The sequence below is a fragment of the Rhipicephalus microplus genome, chromosome 3 (genome assembly GCF_043290135.1).
Source record: "Rhipicephalus microplus isolate Deutch F79 chromosome 3, USDA_Rmic, whole genome shotgun sequence".
NCBI lineage: Eukaryota > Metazoa > Arthropoda > Arachnida > Ixodida > Ixodidae > Rhipicephalus > Rhipicephalus microplus.
In genome coordinates this window covers 222,068,286-222,090,916 of record NC_134702.1, presented here as the reverse complement: position 1 = coordinate 222,090,916, position 22,631 = coordinate 222,068,286, and the positions used below count along the sequence as shown (strand labels likewise).

The 22,631-nt window shown below is 43.2% G+C and overlaps 1 protein-coding gene and 1 long non-coding RNA gene across 2 annotated transcripts in view; one reads left to right on the top strand and one right to left on the bottom strand.

The window, feature by feature from the left end:
• LOC119169265 (lysosomal acid lipase/cholesteryl ester hydrolase) overlaps window positions 1-22,631 on the bottom strand; it is a 261,381-nt gene that overhangs the window by 221,464 nt on the left and 17,286 nt on the right. The window lies entirely within an intron of this gene.
• LOC142804139 (uncharacterized) lies at window positions 18,157-19,780 on the top strand. The gene is made up of 3 exons (XR_012894475.1): window positions 18,157-18,197; window positions 18,391-18,451; window positions 19,577-19,780. It is a non-coding gene; the product is annotated as an uncharacterized LOC142804139 (long non-coding RNA).

Genomic DNA, 22,631 nt, shown 5'->3' with positions numbered 1-22,631 from the left:
AGAAATTTTGGTGGTACCTGTCTAGTTCGTAGTCTGAAATAACTGGGCTTTCTATACGGGACCTCCTATAACGAACCGATTCAGATTGCCGAAGCACTCAATCATTACTTCAGTACTTTTTTTTCTCGAAGTATTGATCATTCAAAAAAAGGCTGTACGTTCGATGATACTAGTTCCAATCTTCTTACCGTATCTAAAGAGAGCGTAATGGCATTACTGCTTGAATTGGATCATAAAAAATCACCTGGTCCGGATATGATTCCCAACAAATTTTTGAGGCGCTACTCTGATTGGGTTTCTAATTTCTTAGTTAAAATTTTTAATTTATCTTTGTGTACTGCCGCTGCTCCGATTGATTGGTTATTAGCAAGAGTTGCGCCCATTTTCAAAGCTGGGGACCGCCTTAATGTTTGTAATTACCGTCCAGTTTCTATCACATGCACGGCGTGTAAAGTAATAGAACTCATAATTTCAAAATATATATTTCAGTATATAGAAAACAATAATCTGTTTTATAATAAGCAACCCGGTTTTAGAAGGGCCTTTCAACCGTCACTCAGCTTTTTGAATCTGTTCATGCTTTCGCTACAGCGATAAAATCAAAAGAACAAGTCGATATCATAGCAATTGATTTCTCTAAGGCCTTTGATAGAGTATGTCACCAGAAACTTATTCAAAAAATGTTAATACTTGGTATTGATCCCGCAATTGTAAGATGGGTTGAAGCGTACTTGCGCAATAGGTTGCAGTTTGTTGAAATAAGTGGCGCACGTTCTTCTCTTTTACGTGTATCCTCTGGTGTGCCACAAGGCTTCGTGTTGGGACCTCTACTCTTTTTAATTTATGTGAATGATATTGCAACGGTTGTGCTTTTTTTGTTGACGTAAGGTTATATGCAGATGACTGTCTCTTGTTTTGTCATGTGAAAGGTGTTTCTGATCAAATGCTCCTCCATGATGCTCTTCGATGTATTGGCAACTGGTGTGAAAAATAGGACATGAAAATTAATTTTGATAAAACTGTTTGCATGACAATTTCAAATAAAAAATCCCCCCTTAACTATAAATACACAATAAACAATAGAGAAATTAAGAGTTCTAATGAGTTTGAATACTTAGGTGTTACTATATCCAGCAGTTTAAAGTGGGACAATCATATTGACAACATTACAGGACTGGCGAAGCGAAAGCTGGGTTTTCTGAGAAGGAAACTCCGTAATGCAACGCCCTCTGTTAAATTGTTGGCGTATAAGACTATTGTTAGACCAACGCTGGAGTGCGCAGCTGTCATCTGGGATCCGCATACTAAAACTGAAATTAACAAACTTGAACGAGTACAAAGATTGGCCGCGAGGTTTATTTATTCAAATTACATGAGAACACAGTCTGTATCAATTTTGCTTGCTAGGGCTGACTTTCAATCGTTAGCTACACGTAGAAAAATAGCTCGCTTAAAATTATTTATCACCTGTATCATAAGAACTACAAGCTGGATCCCAGTGTATACCTGCGCCCCCGAGGACGAGTGTCGGCTCGTACCAATCACTCATTTTCTGTCCAAGCTTATGTACCGCGGGTGGATGTATTTAAGTTTTCGTTTCTGGTGCGATCTATTGTTGACTGGAATGCGCTTCCTCCCGAGGTACTTACAGGATGTAGATCCTCACAGGATTTTCAACGACAGCTGGACTTGTTTTTTGCCTAACATTGTTTGTGTGTTGTTAACCTGTTCACCTCCCACCCCTGCTACAGCCCGCAAGGGCTAGCAGTATTGTAAATAAATAAAATAAATAAAACGTAAACAACGTCCCGGTCGAACTCAAAATAGATACTAGGTCTGAGGCCAACTTTCTGCCCGTTGGAATATACAATAAGATACACCCAAGCCCTGAAATAAAGCAGAGTAGTGTAGTGCTACACTCATACGGGGAAAACACAGTCAAGTGTCTGGGAATCGTCCGTATGGAAGTGCCGCTCGGTCACCAAGCCATTCCTCTCAATTTTTTTTACGCAAAGGCCGCCAAACTATCCTGGGCCTCCAACCGAGCGAATGCGTCGGATTGCTCTCGCGCGCTAACAGCGTAATAAAGGATGACCCTGAAGAAGAAGATGATGATGATGGTCTAAGCGAATGGTTCACACACACTCTGGAGAAGTGGCGAAAAACAATTATTTAAATAGATCACATAGTACTTTTAAATTGAATAAGTTTTAATATGGTAGGAATAAAATAAATTTTATAATTGAGAGATGCGCAGTCAAAACCACCTTGATTCTATAAAAATTGTTGTACAGCAGAACAGATATGTCGTTGACAATGACCAAATGAGGAGGCTAGCACAAAGAGAATATTAGAAATAACGAAATCTAAACTAATTTTATCAAGAGCCGCTTTATTAATGTCTTTACTCAGTGGCTTGAAACGAGTACACGAAAAAAAATAATGCTCAATTGTTTCATCCATCTTACAGAAGGAGCAAAAAGGGGAATGAGCCAGACCAGCTCTATGCATGTTGTGAATTAGTTGTGTAGCTCTACAGCATAATTTTGTAACAATAACTTCTTCATTCGTGTTCATCAAAACTTCCTACGCCAGGAAACAGAAAGGGTCAATATCACAAGACTGCGTTGCCGAGTACCAAGTCTAAATTTCTCTAAACGCAGGTCTGCTCAGGCACCTTCGCCACTGTGTGCATTTTGTGATGAACTGGAAACAATAGACCATTTCTTTTTGACCTGCAGGCGGTTAAACACATTACGAAAAACCCTATTAGAAATACCTTTACGTGGTATTGGTATCCACTTATCTCTGCCCGTCATTTTGTCTTTCGAGCTTCCATTTCTGGTTTCTCTAATGCGACAGTATACGCGGCCGTCCGGGACTATATTGATGAAACTAATAGGTTGACTAATTAACCAGTTTCATTATCCTAACAGGTCCACATAATTATATACGTATAAAATCAGATTATTGCTCTATTCCAAGAATAAATTAGTTTATGTAAATATTTGTATGCATTACATTAAGCACCACACTTTGCTAGGCTATCGGTAATCTTTCTGTTAAACCTCCACCATTCCAAATCTGAACAGTAAATGTTGAAACCACTCAATTCTTGGCCAATCCCCCACAGTGGGTATACGCCACTAACAATAGAAGAACAACAACAACAGCAATATTCGTTTAGGTGAGTGTATAATGTTTTACCATAGCCTTCAGTTATGGCATTCCATCAAAATTTGTCACGTATTAGGAGTGCAGATGACGGAATAATTGAAAGTACCGGACTACTGAGAGCGTCTTTCGCCAGAGCGTCCACCATTGCAATCGTTTTTATTTCTTTGTGTACCTGAACGCAGATCAATGGAATTGTAGTTATAAGAATTGGGACCCGAAAATGAAACTCGCGTGATAATTACGAGTCAATATTGAAGGCGAACGCCGAATACAAAGATAAAGAATCGGCAACTGTAGCAACGCTTGAGGTTGGTGGGCTGAGCTTTCTCAATGCCATAATCACCGCCATAAGTTTTGCCGAAAATGCTGTCAAGAAGTAGGGCGGTCTTAGTGGAAAAGACCAGTTGAAGGTTTCGAAGAAAACGCCAATTCCAGATTTCTCTTCATATTTTGAAGCATCTGTAGCTAAGATATTTATTATATTTATCTTTTCTAAATGCTGTTGCAGAAGGTCATTTATAAATGTGTCCACAAAGTTTTTGCATGATTTGGATATATAACATCAGACATGATTTTGAGATTCTGCTTGGAGTCTGAAACCGAGATAAGTAAGATGAAAACATAACGCTTTCTTCCGTAAAAAAATAATATTAGGTTTTATAGGGCACTCGTAAAACTTCAAAATGTTTGTACTGTTACTACGCAAAATCTGCACAAAAGAGAGGTGAAATTTGGCTCTAAGTAGAGGAAACTATTGGCGACAAATTTCGGTAATCAGGTGATAACTTCAGGGCACTTTTTTCCAGGAGTTCAAGAGGACGCCGTTTATAAGCCGGAGCACCCGAATCTAAAAAGCGTCCAAATTTAAAACGGGGCGTACGTACATTTTGTATAACATAATTAGTAAAGCTCTCTGCCTCCCCGATCGACTGTTGCATAGCCTTCGTAGGACTCCTAGCTTCCGTACACCTCTCTTGGCTATGTATTGTTACGAAGCGCGCCTCCGACGACGTTACGAAGGGCGCCACGAATTCTCACCGCTGCAACCACTGTTACGAAAGACGGCGACGGCAACACGGCACCGAAGGCACCACTGCTTCGAACTCCGCCGGGAAGGTCACCAGCAGTTTAATAGCGTAGGTTTCTCAGCTCACGACTGCTTCTGCACAGAGCTGATAGACAAGCGGACGAGACGACGGTGATTTGACAAGGTTTATGTACAGCATATATACAGAGGCGTTACAAATTCGGCACTGGGGCTGACAGAGACGCGAAGAGCCGAGCTCTCTTCTCGGACACATAAGTCAACTGCTCGTGACGGGCCGCAGGGCTTTTTTATATGCACCGGGAGGATTCTTTAAGTAACCAAATGTCCAACCAGAAGCGCCGCTGGCCGTGAGGTCAGAATCCTCCAATGGGGTCGCCGCTGGGCCGTGCCATTCTCATCAAATCCGGAGCCGCTGCGCTGCACATGGCTGCACCCAAGGACTTGTGACGTCGCCACGCATTGCCTCAGACTCGCCAGACAGGAAGGCGTCGATTGCTTCGAAGGGCTCGCTGTGCGTGCGCGGCAGAAAGGCACCGCCGCGTGATGACACCGTTGAGTTGTTCGCGTCAGGCGGGCTCACGTGCTGGCCTTGACACAGATTGCCTTTTTCAGAGGCATGGACGTTCGGTGTAGACTTGCAGGCATAACAGCATTCAACGTGTGAATGCCAAAGGAGCTTGATATTATTTATAATTCCGAGATATCTTACTGAGTCCTCTTGTGGTGTATTCTGCAGGTTGCAAGTCAATCTAGTAATAACTGGGTTGTCCAAAGCGAAAACAACATTTACACAACTTAAAAAAATAGCCCATAAATGAATACCCTTTAACTATTTTTAAGCGGCACACATATATGATTATATGCGTGTATACATTGAATGTATAACCGTATCTGAAGCCAAAAAGACTATGTCTTCTGCATATACATAAGTGTATACTCCATCATGGCAAGGAACCGTGCATACTATGATATAAAAAGAAGAGGCGAAGTAACAGCTCCCTGTGGAACTCCTCGTGACTGTGAATGTATATTTGAGGACTGACATTTTAGGGAGCAACAAAACACCCTTCCCGTTAAAAAATGCACTAAACTACCTCACTATGTAGTTAGAGATGCCATGATATTTTCATTGATCCAATATTAATCATGTTCTACACTCTCGTAGGCTTTTGAAATGTGCAAGGTTACCAGAGCTGCCGCTTGTCTCTGACGGCACGCTTGTTTCATTTGGCTCTCCATGTCCACATAGGCATGCCAAATAGAACATCCAGGTCTAAAACCAGTTTTAAAGGGGCTCAGATTTTCTTTGTCTATTAGTAATATATGAGGTCAACATAAATAACTTTTCTACCAATTTAATCAAATTAGAGAGAAAAAATTGAAGTTTATTGTTAATAAATGGGTCACTATAGTGGTTGGACCTCTTAGTCCGGAAGACCATTAGCTCTTCCCGCTATCCGGGCTCGGTGAATCAGGGCTTGTTGCTGCACTGGGTCAGAGCTGGACAGGGTCGCCTCCCACTCGACTAATGTAGTATTATGGTTGTGCGATATACTTGGATTATTTCGGCAATCCCAGACCATGTAAATAAAGTGGGTGTCGAAGGACATAGTTTACATTGCGGATTTTACATCGACGAGTTTATTTTGGAGAATACAAAGGTATTTACAAATGCTGATGGTTGTAGTCGTCTCCACGCGACCGGCGATACGTTATCTCATTTGGGGTAAGGGGGGGGGGGGTAGAGTGCGTCTACTCAGCCTGATGTGTTTCAGGATGTCAGTAAATGAAAGAAGTGGCTCGGGCTCGTCCTGGTTAGAGAGAGGTTGCACTGTGGATGAAGCAACGGAGGCTCGGTGTGAGAAATCTCTGGTGAAGGCATGAGCGCGTTCGTTGCTAACTCCTGTGTGCCCTGGTACCCATAGCAGTTGTATCCGCTAACCCTCTCGATGACGGGCCGCATCCTGTTGCAGAATTGAATCTGCTAACCAGCCTACTTTACCTCTAGCGAAATTGCGATACTACACGTGGGAATCTGTGAGGTTAAAAGTGGCTTTTGTGTTACGCATGGCTGAGGCTACACCAGCCTCTTCCATGAATGTGATGTCTACTCCGTTAGCTGAGCTGTCTACTCCGTTAGCGTAACGTGACCTGCCTTGGTACGTGCGAGCCGAATAACGTGGTTTGTGTGATGAATGACAGATTACTTGCGATCGGCATATATAATATAGCGTCAATGCTCATCGAAGCTCATAGACCATTGGGTTAGACTGGGGGCTTTCTGATATGAAAAGTGATTAATTGATTTGTGGGGCTTAACGTCCCAAAACCACCATATGATTATGAGAGACGCCGTAGTGGAGGGCTCCGGAAATTTCGACCACCTGGGGTTCTTTAACGTGCGCTCAAATCTGAGCACACGAACCTACAACATTTCCGCTTCCAATGGAAATGCAGCCGCCGCAGCCGGGAATCGAACCCGCGAGCTGCGGGTCAGCAGCCGAGTACCTTAGCCACTAGACCACCGCGGCGAGGCTATGAAAATTGTCGTAGGTGGTCTAATGTGCTTTGGTTATTTTCCAGGATGCGCAGGCACGGAAAGCTGTAAGTGACGCGACTGATTACAAAGGCTTGTAGAAAAAAACAATATGTCCGCTTACTTCATGCCTCAGTGTCGATTGGCAATTCTAGATGTCATTCGTGAGATATTTGTACAGGTATGACATAACCTTTTGATCTCAACCTGGTTCTTGCTCTGAATATTAATGCGCGCTCCGAGGACGCGGATGGTTTCCACTTCCTTGACTACGGATTGATCAACCAAATGAAATGTAAGTGCAATGTGTCTGTTATTGCCCAGGGTGTATCATGCGCAGTTGTTTTTCAGAGCTGCAATACTTTTAGCAGTTTTCCAACTTAGAGATCCATGAGCACTTCATAGATTGGTTGATTATAGTTAATAAACTATCAGGAGTCCACAGCAGGCTGCGTAGTCGTCGACTACAGTCGCTGCTACTTGCAGGCGAGCTGGTGAAAGACTTAGGTCAGAGGCGGAAATGTTGTATGCCCGTGTGCTCAGATTTAGCTGCAGAACCCCAGGTGGTCAAAGTTTTCGGAGCCCTCCACTATCGCATCTGTCGTAATCATTTGGTGGTTTTGGGACGTTAAACCTCCCCTCCAAATCAATCAATTAAGGGTTTTTGCCATGTTTTCACTGGCACTGGCCATGTGAAAAAGTGTATCACATGGTCCTTCGAGACAACATTGTCCCAGTCATACAACCAGTGCGACGTGTATCGTTGGCCGTACGGAACCACTACGGGATGAACTGGACAGGACGGAGCACTCAGGAATCATCACGGGAGTCACCGAGCCTACTGACTAAATGTATTCCCTTGTAACAGTTCAGAAAAAGAACGGAAAGATTTTGCTTTGTATTGAGCCTAGGAAAATCAATGAGTGCATACAAAGGGAGCCCTACATTATGCCGCTACGAGGTGATTTAGAAGTCGAGCTAGCTGATGAAACTGCGATCTCTCGCTTGGACACTAACTCCGGATTTCGCTAAATCTCCTTAGACGACTCTACATCGCCGATTTGCACGTTCTCAATACCATTTTGGCGTTACCACTTTTTACGATTACCCTTCAGCACATCATAAACCAGAGAAATGTTCCGAAAAACGCGGAATGAAGTTTTTGAAAGCCTTCCCGGCGTCAAAATATACGTTTACGGTATTCTGGTATGGTGTTCGTCACTAGAAGTGCAAAACGAACGTCTTAAATCTGCATTGTTTGCTGCACAACGCGCCTGATTGGCCTTCAATCCTGAAAAGTGCAGTATCGGTGTCCAGGAAATCGAGTTTCTTGGAGACGTAATTGATAAATCAGGCATCAGACCAAGCCCGACGCTGAATAATTGTATGCTACACATGCAGACCCCAGAAGACAAGCAGTGGTGCAAAGAATGTTAGGTGTCATCGAATATTTCTGCTAGTTTCTTCTTTCACTAGCTCAAAAAACTGGTCTTTTGAGAAACTTGGTCAGACAAGATACATCCTTCCAATGGATATATAACCACGTCAAAAACGGAAGGAGCTCTGTGATGCCTAAACAAACAGCCTGTGTTATCGCTATTCGATCAGGCTAAGCCCACAAATGTATGTGATGCATCCCGAGGTGGAATAGATGCCCCTTTGTTAAAGTGTCACAACGACACATTGAAGCGCATTGTCGATGCGTCACGAGCGCTTACCGAAACCCAGCAGCGTTATTTTTAAATTGAAAATAGGCATTGGAAGTGGTGTTTGTTTGTGAAAGGTTTTATTACGTTGTCTACTGTCGCAAGTTTATTGCTGTAACAGACGCCCTTTGATAGCACACTTCAAGAAGGCGATCGGTGACACGATTACGAGGTTGCAAAGATTCTTTCTGAGAATGCTGCGTTATGACGTTTAAGAGAATTTGTTCCAGGGAAGCACCTACTGCTGACTGACATGTTGTCACGTGCCACAACTAAGAGAAAGGCCTGCGACCTCGACAGTAGCGATGTAAAAATGCATGCTGTGAGTAAATGCTCTTCATTCGTTAGAGAGGGTACATGGAGGCGGCTAGCCACGTAAACAGCGCGAGACGAAAAGCTAAGGAACATGGTGCGGGATCTACAGTCCGAAAAGTCCTTGTGGAAACATTTCAAGGGAGAGTTATCAAACGTGAACGGAGCCCTGCTCGACAACGGCAAAGTGCTCATTCCGGCTAGCATGAAAAAAGAAACACTGCAATGAGTTCACCAAGGGCACTTGCGAATCAACAAGAGCAAAGCCAGGACACGACAACTAGTTTTTTCGCCGGGAAAGAACTCTGACATACAATCGTTCGTGCAGGCCTGCTCTATCTTAAAAAAAATACGCATGTAGCCTGCTTGACGAGTGTTTGCGAATTGGCCTCGTGCCGGACCAACCGTGGTACCGCGTTGGAATTAATATTTTTTAATACAGCGGGAGGTCGTATGTCTGCGTTTCAACACCCTGACAAACTTCCCTCGAGTTGACCTCCTCACACATCATCATCATCATCATCATCATCATCATCATCATCATCATCATCATCATCATCAGCCTGACTACGTCCACTGCAGGACAAAGGCCTCTTCCGTGTTCCGCCAGTTAACACTATCCTATGCTTGCTGCTGCCAATTTATACCCGCAAACTTCTTAACCTCATCTGCCCACCTAACCTTCTGTCTCCCCCTAACTCGCTTGCCTTCTTTGTGAATCCAGTGAGTTACCCTTAATGACCAGCGCTTATCCTGCCTACGCGCTACATACCCGGCCCATGACCATTTTCTCTTCTTGATTTCCACTATGATATCCTTATCCCTCGTTTGTTCCCTAATCCACTCCGCTCTCTTCTTGTCTCTTAAGGTTACACCTACAACTTTCTTTCCATTGCTCGCTGCGTCGTCCTCAATTTAATCTGAAGCCTCTTTGTAAGTCTCCAGGTTTCTCCTCCGTAGCTAAGTACCGGCAAGATACAACTGTTATATACCTTCCTCATAAGGGATAGTGGCAATCTACTTGTCATAAATCGAGAGTGCTTGCAAATGTGCTCCAACCCATTCTTATTGTTCTAGTTTCTTCTATCTCGTGGTTCGGCTCCGCGGTTATTACCTGCCCTAAGTAGACATAGTCTTTTACAACTTGAAGTGCACTACTACCAATCTAGAAGCGCTGCTCTCTTCCGAGGTTGTTGTACATTACTTTAGTTTTCTGCAGATTATTTAAAAGACCCGCCTTTCTGCTCTCCTTGTCTAACTCCGTAATCCTGAGTTGCGATTCGTCCCCTGAGTTACTCAGCAATGCAATGTCATCGGTGAAGCGCAGGTTACTAAGGTACCCTCCATTAACCCTTATCCCTAACTGTTCTCATTCTAGGCTACTGAAAACCTCCTGTAAGCATGTGGTAAATAGCATTGCGGAGATTGTGTCCCCCTGCCTTACACCCTTCTTTTTTGGTATTCCATTGCTTTCTTTATGAAGCACTATGGTAGCAGTTGATTCCCTGTAGATTTTTTTTCAGGATGTTCATATATACTTCATGGACGCCCTGATTCCGCAGTGTCTGCATGACGGCTGATATTTATACTGAACCAAACGCCTTCTCAAAATCCATGAAGGCAATGTATAGTGGTTGGTTATATTCTGAGCATTTCTCTATTACCTGACTGATAGCATGAATGTGGTAGATTGTTGAGTAGCCTGTTCAAAATCCTCCTGACACATGTCACTGTCAAAACAATCATTAGCGTAACGAGCGCGATTTTTGCTAGACAAGGCACTCCGATAAAAGTTTGCTCTGAAAATGGCCCTAAATTTTCTTGTCGTGAGTTTGCATTGTTCTCACAACTGTATGATTTCAAACATGTAACCTCTAGTCCAGGATACCCACGCTTTACTGAATTAGCGGAAAAAAGGCGTTCAGAAAACCAAGCGCATCCTGAAAGAAAAAGTGAACCAAAACACTATATCTGGTTGGGATTACTTGCTTTTAGGACCACCCACATGAGAGCGAGACGTCGCCCGCCGAGCTGCAGCTGACGGGATAATGGCTCCACACAATTATTACTGACCTTCAAGGCAACACCAAGCACGAGGTGCTCCTGCACCCTCAGACAGACCACTTAAGAGACCAATGGCGCATATGAGCCCGGGAGGCATGGTCCGGGTCAAGAAAGGTACATGGGCGACGATAGCTAAAGTACTCAAACCTGCTGGTCACGCCAAGTCATGCACAGTTGTCACAGAAAACACCCTGCACTCAGGCGTAACCAGCAGCCCCTGCTACTCACGTTGGAGCCCTTCGAACGCAACGACCAGGAATACGACGACGACGACTTTAAGGTGAAGTCTAGTCAAAGCAACGCAACAGCACATGAACAAGCAGAATGCACAGCTCCGTCTACAACCACACAGCCTATTGCCCCAACAACTGTCTCGTCCACAGCAGCCCCAAGATAGACGCTCAGACAACGCCAAGCGCCTCCACGTCTGGCCTACAACCAGTAGTTCGTGCATGTCCCTTTTCTTATATAGTGTGTCTCGCAACTTTCATATATGTCTTTTTCTCTGTCCTTGTTTTGTTTTCAAACAAAGAAAGACGTATCGCATATACACGTATGCCACGAAAGCGCTTCCTATCAGTTTAACGCTTTACCCAAAGAACATATGTTAATTGCACGACAACACATTCCTTCTGAATCCTATATATGTACACATGTACAATATACCGTGTTCTATTCTCCGCCAGTTCCCGGCGCAGCATGTTTGGATTCATGTACAAGATTATACAGATATATTCTGACTGCTTCATTAGGAGCTCGCGTTAAAGAGAAACAACAAGTAGTGATCTGTTTCATGTGGTCGTAGGGTCTATGGCTCAGACATTCATCGCTGGCTATATTCATAAAATATGAGTGAAATTAAGAATCACGTGAAACTGCCTTTTTTGCGGGGATTGAAAATTCCCAATTCGAAACATAGGCAACTATTAGTTCACCACAAACGCGAAGGTTTCTTGGGGAAGGATGCTGGGTTGCATGACAGTGGAAGGCCGTACACGTACGGCCGATCACGCTGTTGCAAGCATCAAAAAGATAAAATTTATGTTATTGGTACACCCTCTCGAGCCCAGACCTTCCTTCATGTGTCCTAAGGATGTTTTGCGTTGTCAATTTAGACGTACAGAATGCGGTGCAAACTTGGCTTTACTGCCAACTAAAACGTTTTATCTGTAAAAAATACGTTAGCTTGTTCACCGTCGTGCCAAGTGCATTGATAAGAAGGGAGATTAGATATCAAATTTTGTACACAGTATTACCTTAGCCTGAGGTAATATTTTGTACATTGGAAAGTGTAGTTAGTATTTTACTTGCCTACTGTGTGCAGATGGTACGAGCATTTTTTTCTTAGAAGTTACATTCACGATATGATGCAACAATGCATTAAACAATCAACAAAATAAAAATGGTCCGAATGAGTTCCAAATATGTAAAACACAAAAGCAGTAATTTTAAAGTTGAAAACTGAACCGAATTCATTTATTTGGTCTTACTATATTCAATGCCAAAGAAAGACATATAATTTATCATTCCAACTGTTCTCGAGTTAAAGTTTTTCCACATATGTTATGAATATTTCATAAGAGCCATGTCATTCAAAAATTAGCCGAAAACGCCGCAATTGGTTTCGTTACAATTCCCCTGGTTGGTCAGGTTGCTAATTTTGACAACGTAGCGTCAAAAATGTCGTTCCACTGAAACTCTGATGTATGCGTAAGTGTCGCCGTCGGTGACAGTGTTGTTGGCTGTCGGTAAAAAATGAGTATTATCCGTGACTGAATCATAAAAATTGATGAAAATTAACAAATAGAAATTTTAGAATACAGAGAAAATAAAATTACGCAATTTTGGGTCGCGAGCAGACATTCTAACGAAGCTCCCCACCTGTGCTCAAAACTGCTTCAGATTCAACCAAATGTGAATGCGAACATTGTCTTCGTCACGTGTGATGTTGCGTGGTGAAATCAAATAATCACACCAGGCGTGATTAAACCTGACTTTCGCAATGAGTAATTGTTTCAAAGACCACCAATAACAAAGCACATAGGCATATAAACTAGCCATCATCCACAGCACCAGGATAACGATTGCAGCGCCGCTGTTATACGTGCTACTTTACGTACATGTAGTAGGTACCTTGCCAATTCTCTAATAGAAAAAAAATGTTGTATTCTGCACATTATGGCCGATGGTGTAATACGAAGCTGCAAGCAAGGAGGTGATAACGATATATACTTGAGACGCATCGCATCATTTGGCTGCTAGAACCTGTCATTTATGTTGGTCATGCAGTCAAGTTGCTCTATATCTGTTTTGGCGTATATCAATCCAGCTAGCTGGCGGCGAGTGCACCCTCATTATGGTACGAAATTTAGGCTTTGCGTCACTTGAATGTTAAATGCTCACATTACGACTTCTCATTTATGTTGATCATACAGTCACGTCACGCAAACCGTATTTCGGTGTGTATCAGGATAGCGAAACGGCTGCGAACACGACATGAGCTATCATGCAAGGATTACTGTAGATGACATATTTTGAGATGATGTTCACTCAACGACCTGAATTGTGGTCCTCATATAGTGAGGTCACGCAATACCAAACTTGGTGCATAACGAAATAGTGAGCTCACTACGAGTACACCATGAGCTGGGCATGAACACCATGCTCCACGTTAGAAAAATGTCGTTGTTTTCATATAACATTTGTCATTTACGTTCATTTTACAGTTACTTCACATGAATGAAACATTTTTGTTTTTCCGTGAATCGGTCCATAACAATATCAAGCTAGAGAAACGACCGCGCGCGTGCTATGTGCGTGGTAGTTAAGTCAGTGTGCACATGACATGTCGTGATTTCCGTAGTAACACTTGTCAATTATGATCGTCATACAGTCACGTAATGCAATGTCAAATTTGGTATATATCAAACTAGCAGAACGGCCGCGAGTGCGCCATAAGCGTGGAATGTGCCATGTTGCACAAGACATGTAATGACTTCCGTATTACCAACTGTCATTTATGTTTAATTCACTCACACAATGGCAAGATTGCTGTATATCAAGCAAAAGAAATGGCCGCGAGCACTCCGTGAACGTGGAATGCTAGCCATGTTGCACATGACTGTCTCGAATTCATATTGCCACTTGTCGTGCAAGTTCTTCCCGCAGTCATGTCACAAAATACAAAACTTGGTGTATATGAAGTGAAACAAGCGGGAGCATGGTATGTGCGTGGCGTGCAAGTCATGCGGTACATCACATGAATCCCTCCATTTTCATTTTACCGCCAATAATTTATATTAGTCGTACAGAAATGTGTCGGCATAGCAATTTTCCTATGTATCAAATTGACGAAAGGCCGCAAGAGCACCGATTACATGACATCTAAATCCCGCTGTTCATGACTAAGAAGTCAAGTTTTTTTATATAACTAGTAATTTTTGTTCTTCAGGGGGTCATGCTATTTCACAGCAGTTTTAGTATACATACCACTAACTGTAATATCAAGAGGTTGAAAAGTCGTAGGTGAACCAATAGATACGCTGAAAGTCCGCAAAGTTCGCTAAGAAATGCTTCGCAGTTAGACTTATGCCCTAGCACCCACATCAAACTTTTCTTGCAGTAGGCAATCAGGTATCATTAAAAAGAGTCACTTAGACGAACACATACATTCATTTCCTTGAGTCATGATGACACATCCCTACAAGAACCGAAGTGAGGCTAGTGATTGAGAAGGCAAGGCAAACTGCGTTCGATCACGCAGTCACGTACCGCTCTCGATGGGGAAGCTGAAGTGTGATTCAAGCTTTTACTCACAAATCAACCACTGCCTGATTACGAGAAATACTGCAACAGGGTCCTGTCGACCAAAATTGTGTACTTATCAAAACAAGTTCTTTCGTCATATGTTTGATACGAACTATAAGAACACCCAGCTAAGAGTTACTTCTTAAAACTCATCTACTAAAATATTTGAATTTAATTTGTACAGGCTAAGCTTTCATTTGAAATCGGAAACAATCCACAACAAAAATCACATCACACATCTCAACTACTTGTAAAGAAGAAAGCACGTCACTCTTTCAGACAACCTGTACAGTCGCCGGGGCTAACAGTGGACATTAATACACCCAAAGAGCGCCTACAACACACTCTTCCTTATCTTCTAAACGTCTGAAAATATCTAAACTTTAGCCTTCCAACCAGTAACCATAAAGACCTCCATTTCATCAGTAAAGATGTATGCCCGGTGATATTTTACGTTTGGGGAAGCTGAAGTAGGCTGTTTCTCTCTGCTGTGATTATGTATTTTTATGTAGTTATTATATGTTAAGTTGTGCTTTTTTTAGTGGAATGACCCTAGGAAGTTGTGATGTTCTGATGTTGAGAAAGTAAATTTCACTGTTCATAAAAGAAGTGCACAAAACAGCTTGTTCGCTCATTCCTTCCAAGTTGTGCTAGGTAGCGAGCTATTACATGATGACGTATCAGTGGGATGATTTCCCTTGAACTACCTTTTGCTGTCGCCCAGTATATAGGGACTGATGTTCAGTCAAGCTTTATGGCCATGACAGCATTCTCTGTAGCTCCTTTCTTACCTTCCTTCTAGAAGCACAAATAAAAATGATAATATATGCGAGTCATTTCTTAGCAAACTGCTGACACTTTGACAGTGCCTACCAACACATCTGTCTACAGCCCCCTACGTCTGCGCGCTCTTGTAGTCATCTACTTTTCTTAACACAGACCAAAGATTTCACGGAATGTTATTAGGATGTGACGCACATGGTTCATTCCATAAATAGCGTCATATAATTATCCACATGAATAAGCCATTTCTTTCCGCCGCGTGTGACCCGTACCCTCAAAGCACGTTGATGAAATGTGGGTGTCAGCCACAGGTGATGAATGTTTATACCAAACCACCAACACCGATAACCCACTTATGAAGAGCTTTACGTAATCAGGTGCTGGAGCTAGAATTGCAGGCAGGCATGCGTCAGCAGTGTTGTTGAAAAAGTACAAATCGGAGAAACGGAAAGATAAAAAATCGCGGGGAGTGCAGGAATCGAACCCAAGCCGTGGTAGTCAAGTATGCTACCACATAGCTACACTCTAAGCCAAAAATGGCCAAAATGGGAGCAACGGCTGTTTTTACTCCTTCAGACCGACTGTTACTCTCCGAAAAGACCAAGCGGAACAAGATGGCCGACTTGTTCGAGAATAGGGGAGCAACTGTATTCATCCTAAGTTTGCAAGGGAGCAACGGAAGGAGGAACCGCTGTAAATGCTCTCGTCACGCAACGGTTACTCCCCGGCAGGACACCGCACACAAATATGCGTGCCGCCCACATTGATATTTATGGGCCCGATTATTGTTTGTTCTGTGTGCCAAACTTCACCAAGCCAAAACAGTGATTTATTTTAGCATCCGTAGATAATAAGATAGCAGCGCTGGCTGAACACAGAAGGCCTGAGAATACAGTACGGCAAATACCTAACACACGCAGCAGCAGAATGGAGAGTTGGCACGTCAAAGCGGACCGAATGCCGAAACACGTGCAAAACAACGATAAAAAAAGCCTAGACACGCCGTTCGTCCGCGAAGTAAGGGCGTCAAAGTCGATCAAGCACCGAAACACGTGCATAAGGAGCCCCCCCCCCCCCCCCCCCACCGCCCAGATATATCGGAGAAGAAAAAAAAAAAAGCGGACCCAGACGCGCTTCTCATCAGCCATACACTTAGTAGCACGCTTCACCGTGTAGTTTGAGGACAGAATGACAAATCTGCGCCCGCACGACAAAAGTGGCGCTGGTGTAGCAAACGATTTAAGTTACAAAGTAATTTTTATTCAGTGTTTATGTTGACTAGCACTAAATAAAAATTACACTCAACTTTTTATATTTATTTATGAGTTTTAGTGTACCTCAGTTTTTTTTATAATTGTATTAGGAGAACACACTGAAATTATTGCGCTGACGCCTGTGCTACCACTGCTGGACGTTTTTTTTTTTTTGGGCGCAACTAGGTTCCCGTTCGCACTACTTACTCATTTTCATATGGTCTGTGGTTGGCGAGCACATGGACGGGCGAGCTTGTGAGCTATGTTTTGATCGTGTGTGTGTGCCGCAGATTTGCGTTTCTGCTTATTCGTGATGAAGGTTAGTGTATATTTATCTTTATGGAGCGCGAAGTAGTTGTGGATTTTGCTGCTGGGTGGAACAAACACATCGTAAACACGTCTTCAGCTATCTGCAAGCCTGTTCGCTCGTCGGACAAAGGACCGAGCATGCAACAGCGTGCAGGTGAGTGGCATTTCCAGCAACATTTAATGCTCTTACAATACATTGTTGAGTGGTTGCGCTATTGAAAGAGAAATGATTTGCTCTTATTCACCGTATCCATTGCTAGCCGTATCGGACTAAATTACCTCTATTACCGCCTGCATACCCTCTTGCTTCCCCTGTCACCACTGCAGTGCCAGTGTACTTTTGCAGTTAAAAGTTCATTTCCGCAACACTACCTCGCTTGAAAAAACATTGGGGCGGGGTTGTAGCTGCATTCATACTGGCACTTTTCTACCATTGGCTTTATGTAATGTTAACGGCTGAGTGTTGGGGCCTTTAGCCGCATTTTTTAGAGATGTAAAGTGTATGTAAATCAGTAAGTGAACAAATCATTGTCGCATCACTTCACTGGCATAGCCAGGCGGTTGCGCACAGAATTTTTTTAGGCCGGGCGTAGGGAGTCCAAATTGACGACCATATTCGCTTGCCCGGCCTATTCAGATAAGCGGACCCCCCGCCCCTCCCCGCACGCCTAAAAAAAAAAAAATCTGCCCACATTACTGCGTCACTTGCTTCACCTCTGCGCTGAACGTACTATTTTATAAGCGCACCATCAAGCGAGCAGTTTACATATTGACAGAACAATTGGAGGAGGAATGACCCAAATCTTTCAGATTTCTTTAGTGATGTAAAACCTTAGCAAAACTGAATATTGTAAAAGACAATCATAAATGCTGTATGTTCTCGTTAGCGCTGTCATTATTCTGCATCATGAAATCTTTATGCGCTGTGAAAACTTGGCATGCCGTTGAAGTCACATATCGACGTTAATACCAATCGACGAAAATTTCGACAACCTCAATAACGCCGTTTGGGATTTGCCGCATGCACATAATTCGGCTGATTCCCACTTGGCTGTTCTTAACCTGACTTCACTGCTACCAAATGAAACAATATTTGATGCATGTCTTTTACTTTTTTTTTCAGGGATATGACACAAATTTGGTTATACTGCAGATAAAGTTGCTCCCAACGATGCTAAAGTACAGAAAGCAAGTGAATTTTGGTAAGTGCAGACTTTTTGTACTACGTATATGAAAGCATCGCCTTTTAGGGGCAAACTGTGCATGTGTTGGCCAGATAATAGTTCATTATGCCACATGGTTACACTGGCACTGACAATTCGACATGGCTCCGCTGGCCCGTGTGTGTGCTCACACTGTTACCGTTAAGATAAAATGTTTATGTTTTCATTGCAGGGATTGCTGTTTGTACTAAAAAGCCAACTGCCAAGATTTGTTTACGCTGGTACTCCTAAAAGTATGCTTTCCCTATTTACATGGATTTTGGCTTGCACAAAGCATAACACTTGGGCCTAGATTCTCAAAGCTGTCCATGCGCAGGCCTTCATAACAGCGTTTCTTGACTTGCCTTTACCCTGTTTTCTGCAGATGTTTCGTGGGTTTAAAAGTGCCACAGCATGTTGACCTCCCCCACTCTGAAATATTCGCGTTCAAAGTTCCGCAAGAGTGGGCTTAACTTTCTTGTGCACCTCTTTGCTAGTCCAAGATACTGAAGTGTTATGCTCTTACTAGAGGTGGCAGTGTTTCTAATGTTTGTATTTCCATCACATTGACCAAGTATGCGATCTTGGCTTGACTGGTAGCACATCCTCAACAAATGTCTTTGTGGCACATGTAGAAGGCAGTACAAAATAAATAGACAGACATTCACACCGGGAGCTAACTTCTAATAATGCTTTTTTTTTGGAAACCATGGTGTGCTTATTCCAATTTGTCTAACAAGCAGTAACCTGTTTGGCTGTGAACCAACAAGACGTTGAACTAATAAAAGCTTCACATCTTGTTGCTCTCAAATATATATGTATTGGCAAGCTATCTGTGACACTGTCAAACAAAGAATCAGAATATCTGTGCATGCCTTAAGATATATTGCTTCGTTTACATATCTCGTGGCTGTGACTCGTCAACCGAGTGAACAAATGCACCCTAGTTTTCTAAATATAAAGCATTTTTTGAAGGTAGCACGGTCTACATTTATTTGTCTATAGTTTTGTCCAGCCGTTTGCGTCAGGTACAAAGAAATATACTGAAGATTATCATGTAGCCTCTGCAAATGGTTGCTTTCAAGCAGGCTTTGCATGCTTGGCTTGTGCCTACAGGTATTGCACAATTCAAGACGCAGCAGCGTATGATAGAAAAGTAGAATCGAGAGCAACTATGTGCACGAGCTAAATAAGTATTTTAACATGAGCGGACAGTACGGGTTATTTGCCACACACATGACCTCATTTAGAATGCCCATTGGTGACTGGGCTCATAGAAATGTAACTCAGCTATGTATAGGAAACAAGTTAACTTAACCTAAGGGTATCTTTAACTGCTACAAATATGCCTTGTTGAGGTGCTGCACATTTTCTTCCAGAATATTGCTGTCCGAGACATCATGTGAAGAGCGTCTACCACATCAGCATTTATATGGCTTGCCAAGTAACGTTTGGCCGAACCTTCCTTTTTTTCACATTTCGTTTTGCAGTAGACATCCTAGAATGTAAGCGCTGCTTCAGTGTGTGTGACTCATTGTTATGAATTGATTCTGGCATGTTTAACCTCACACTTCAATTTTTTTTCTTGCAGCAATGAGATGCTTCACATATGCCTGCGGTGACGTTCTGCTGCGCTAGCCTGATGGAAACACCAGCTGCGAAACTTGAGTTCTTCAGAATTGGAGAAGTTGCCCTTCTCTCACCAATGATGACACAGACTGCCCTATGCTAGAAATTCAAGATTGTTTTTCCACGGATGACGCAGAAAACCTTTGATGTATTATGGTGTTTGTTTAGTGCTGGCTGTGGTGTGGCGAAGTATACTTTTACGTGTGGTCACACGTCGCCTCATAAAAAGAACAATAAAGCATTTATTTTCCTTTCAATATTGTCCACTTTTTGTGTTAGAAGCACCCAAGCAGTGCTCTTCCAAGGAGCTCTCGCCATGTGTTAAGCGTGTGACAAGCATACTCGAGATAAATACTCATTTCCCCAAGGAGTAACTGGAAGCATGTGCAGTTGGTTTTCAGAGAGTAACTGCAAACACGTGGGAGGAACGGTAAAGAGTAACTGTTGCTCTTAGAAGAGCAACTGGTGGGAGTAAGGGTTGGTCGGCAGGGAGCAACTGGTGGGAGTAACTGTTGGTCTGCAGGGAGGAACTGGAGGGAGTAACTGTTCATCCCCCGAAGGAGGAACTGAAAGGAGAGCAACGGTTCCTCCCTCTGCAGTTACTCCTTTTAGGAGAGTAATGGGAGTGGCAATGCAATTGCTCCCTGAAAGGAGCAACCCCTATACCCCTGTTGCTCCGTTTTGGCTTAGAGTGTACACCGGTGTTTCTAACCGCGTATGAAATATTGACCTCAAGTGATGGCTACGTTAGCTGCGTTTGTGGTCTTCGCTGTCGGCTTTTGTATCAGTGTAAAGAGCATTACCTATTAACTCCGATGAGTAACTATTGTCGAACCCGGAGAACTAAGACAGAAACCGCTTGTTGTTGCATGCACACCATCGCGCAGTAACGTACACTTTTTGCCATAAAATTGACAAGTGCTCTAAGCTTAGTACCGACGTTATGTCGTATTATCGGACATACCTGTGGGCGTCACTGTGGCCGTAGCCATGGAGGCAGAGGGGGGGAGTGCCTATAGGCTTATTCTACCTCGTAATTGCTGCTTTTCCAAATAAGCCTATTTCTCCAATAGGCCGACAAATACTGGTTCTTTCTTCTCCGAAATAAAAACCGTGCTACGGGTATATCTAAGACCCACACATTATTTCAAATGCACAATAAAGCAAATTCATCTCGCAACACTTCAGTCAAAGTTATAAGAATGCTATATCACACTCACTGACTGATGCTTTACATTAGGTTAATTTCCATAAATTCTGTGACTTGCTGTCTTTTTTCATCTGTCGGGAAATCAAGCGAGCTGGTGTCCACGCTCTGTTGATCAAATATCAGAGCTATTGTTAAATAACGCGGTCTCAACCCCCAACCCCCCCCCCACCCCCCATCACCACTACCACACAAACACACACAGTTGTCACTACGTTTTTCTTAGCTCAATGAAAGGCGGGCAGGATAGTTCCTCTCTACTTAAAAGAACATCGACGGTAGCCCTGTTGAGAGGCAGGCCGCATGCGATGAAGTTGGCTGGCTCGATTCAGCTCTCTTTTGAGTCGCGTTCGTCACCAAGCTTCAATCGCGCTACGACCATATCAGACGTGTGATGGTTTCGTCAATTTAGACATTAGGTGGCACATGAGGGTGACACCGACGCTAAGAACCAAGTGAAAGTGTTCGTATATTTGCTGGGGCGTTAAAATACAAAACATAATGGGGTGCCGGTTGTACAGGTTCTAATCTTACCTTATTTCTGTCCTAACTTGTCGACTTTTTGATTCACTCTATTCCACTCTATTCTTGTCTAAATACATGTCCCAATATTCTAACGTGATACTTTCTTTGATATCATCTCGGCAAGATAGTAAACAGTGCTCGTGCTCCTGCGCTGAAAGAAGGCCCCTTTTCCTTTAGAAGTTAGAGTGTGCAGCCATTAGGTTTTGTTAGCATGACAAAAAAGAATGCTTTAGTTTATACTACCTTAAGCAGTAATCAAATAAGCTGCGTTGTTGGATCGAAGCAGAACAGCGATACATTACTGTTGTAAAAGAGGTAGCAAGGCAATGCGCAGTATAGTCGTCGTAGAAATTGTGGCTTCAAATGAAGTAATCGCTCCACTCGGCAAATGGTTGCGTCTTTTGATTGCCAGCGTTCTGATATGGCTAATATGTGTCCAGTACACCACACAAGCGTAGAAATAAAGAAGTCACAGTTTCACCGCAAAGAGAAACCACTGATTGGGACAGCAACAAGCTGCATTGTCATGGTAAGAGGGGCAAACAGATATATAGGAGCAGTAAATCGCTCATGCACAAATGACGCACGAAAACAACACACACAGGCCGATAGCGAACTAACAACGCTCACATCGAACATTAAAAACACTGCTCAGATAAATACGGTGCACCAAACATAGCCGCAGGTACAATTGAGCGGCAACTAATTATTGATTGATTTGATTTATTTGCGGGGTTCAACGTTCCAAAACCACCTTATAATTATGGGAGACGGCGTAGTAGAGGGCTGCGGAAGTGTCGACCACCTAGAGTTCTTTAACGTGCAGACAAGTCCGAGTACACGGGCCTACAACATTTCCGCCTCCATCGGAAATGCAGCCGCCACAGTCGGGATTTGTTCCCGCGACCTGCCGGTCAGCAGCCGAGTACCTTGGCCAGTAGACCACCGTGGCGTGCAACTAAATATTGACACAGTTGTTACATCTCTATACTTGAAAAGTGTGCGCTCTCCGCAAACTGCGAGTCCGCCGCAATTGAGCTGACATTTGCGCACAAGGTAACTACAACGCAGTT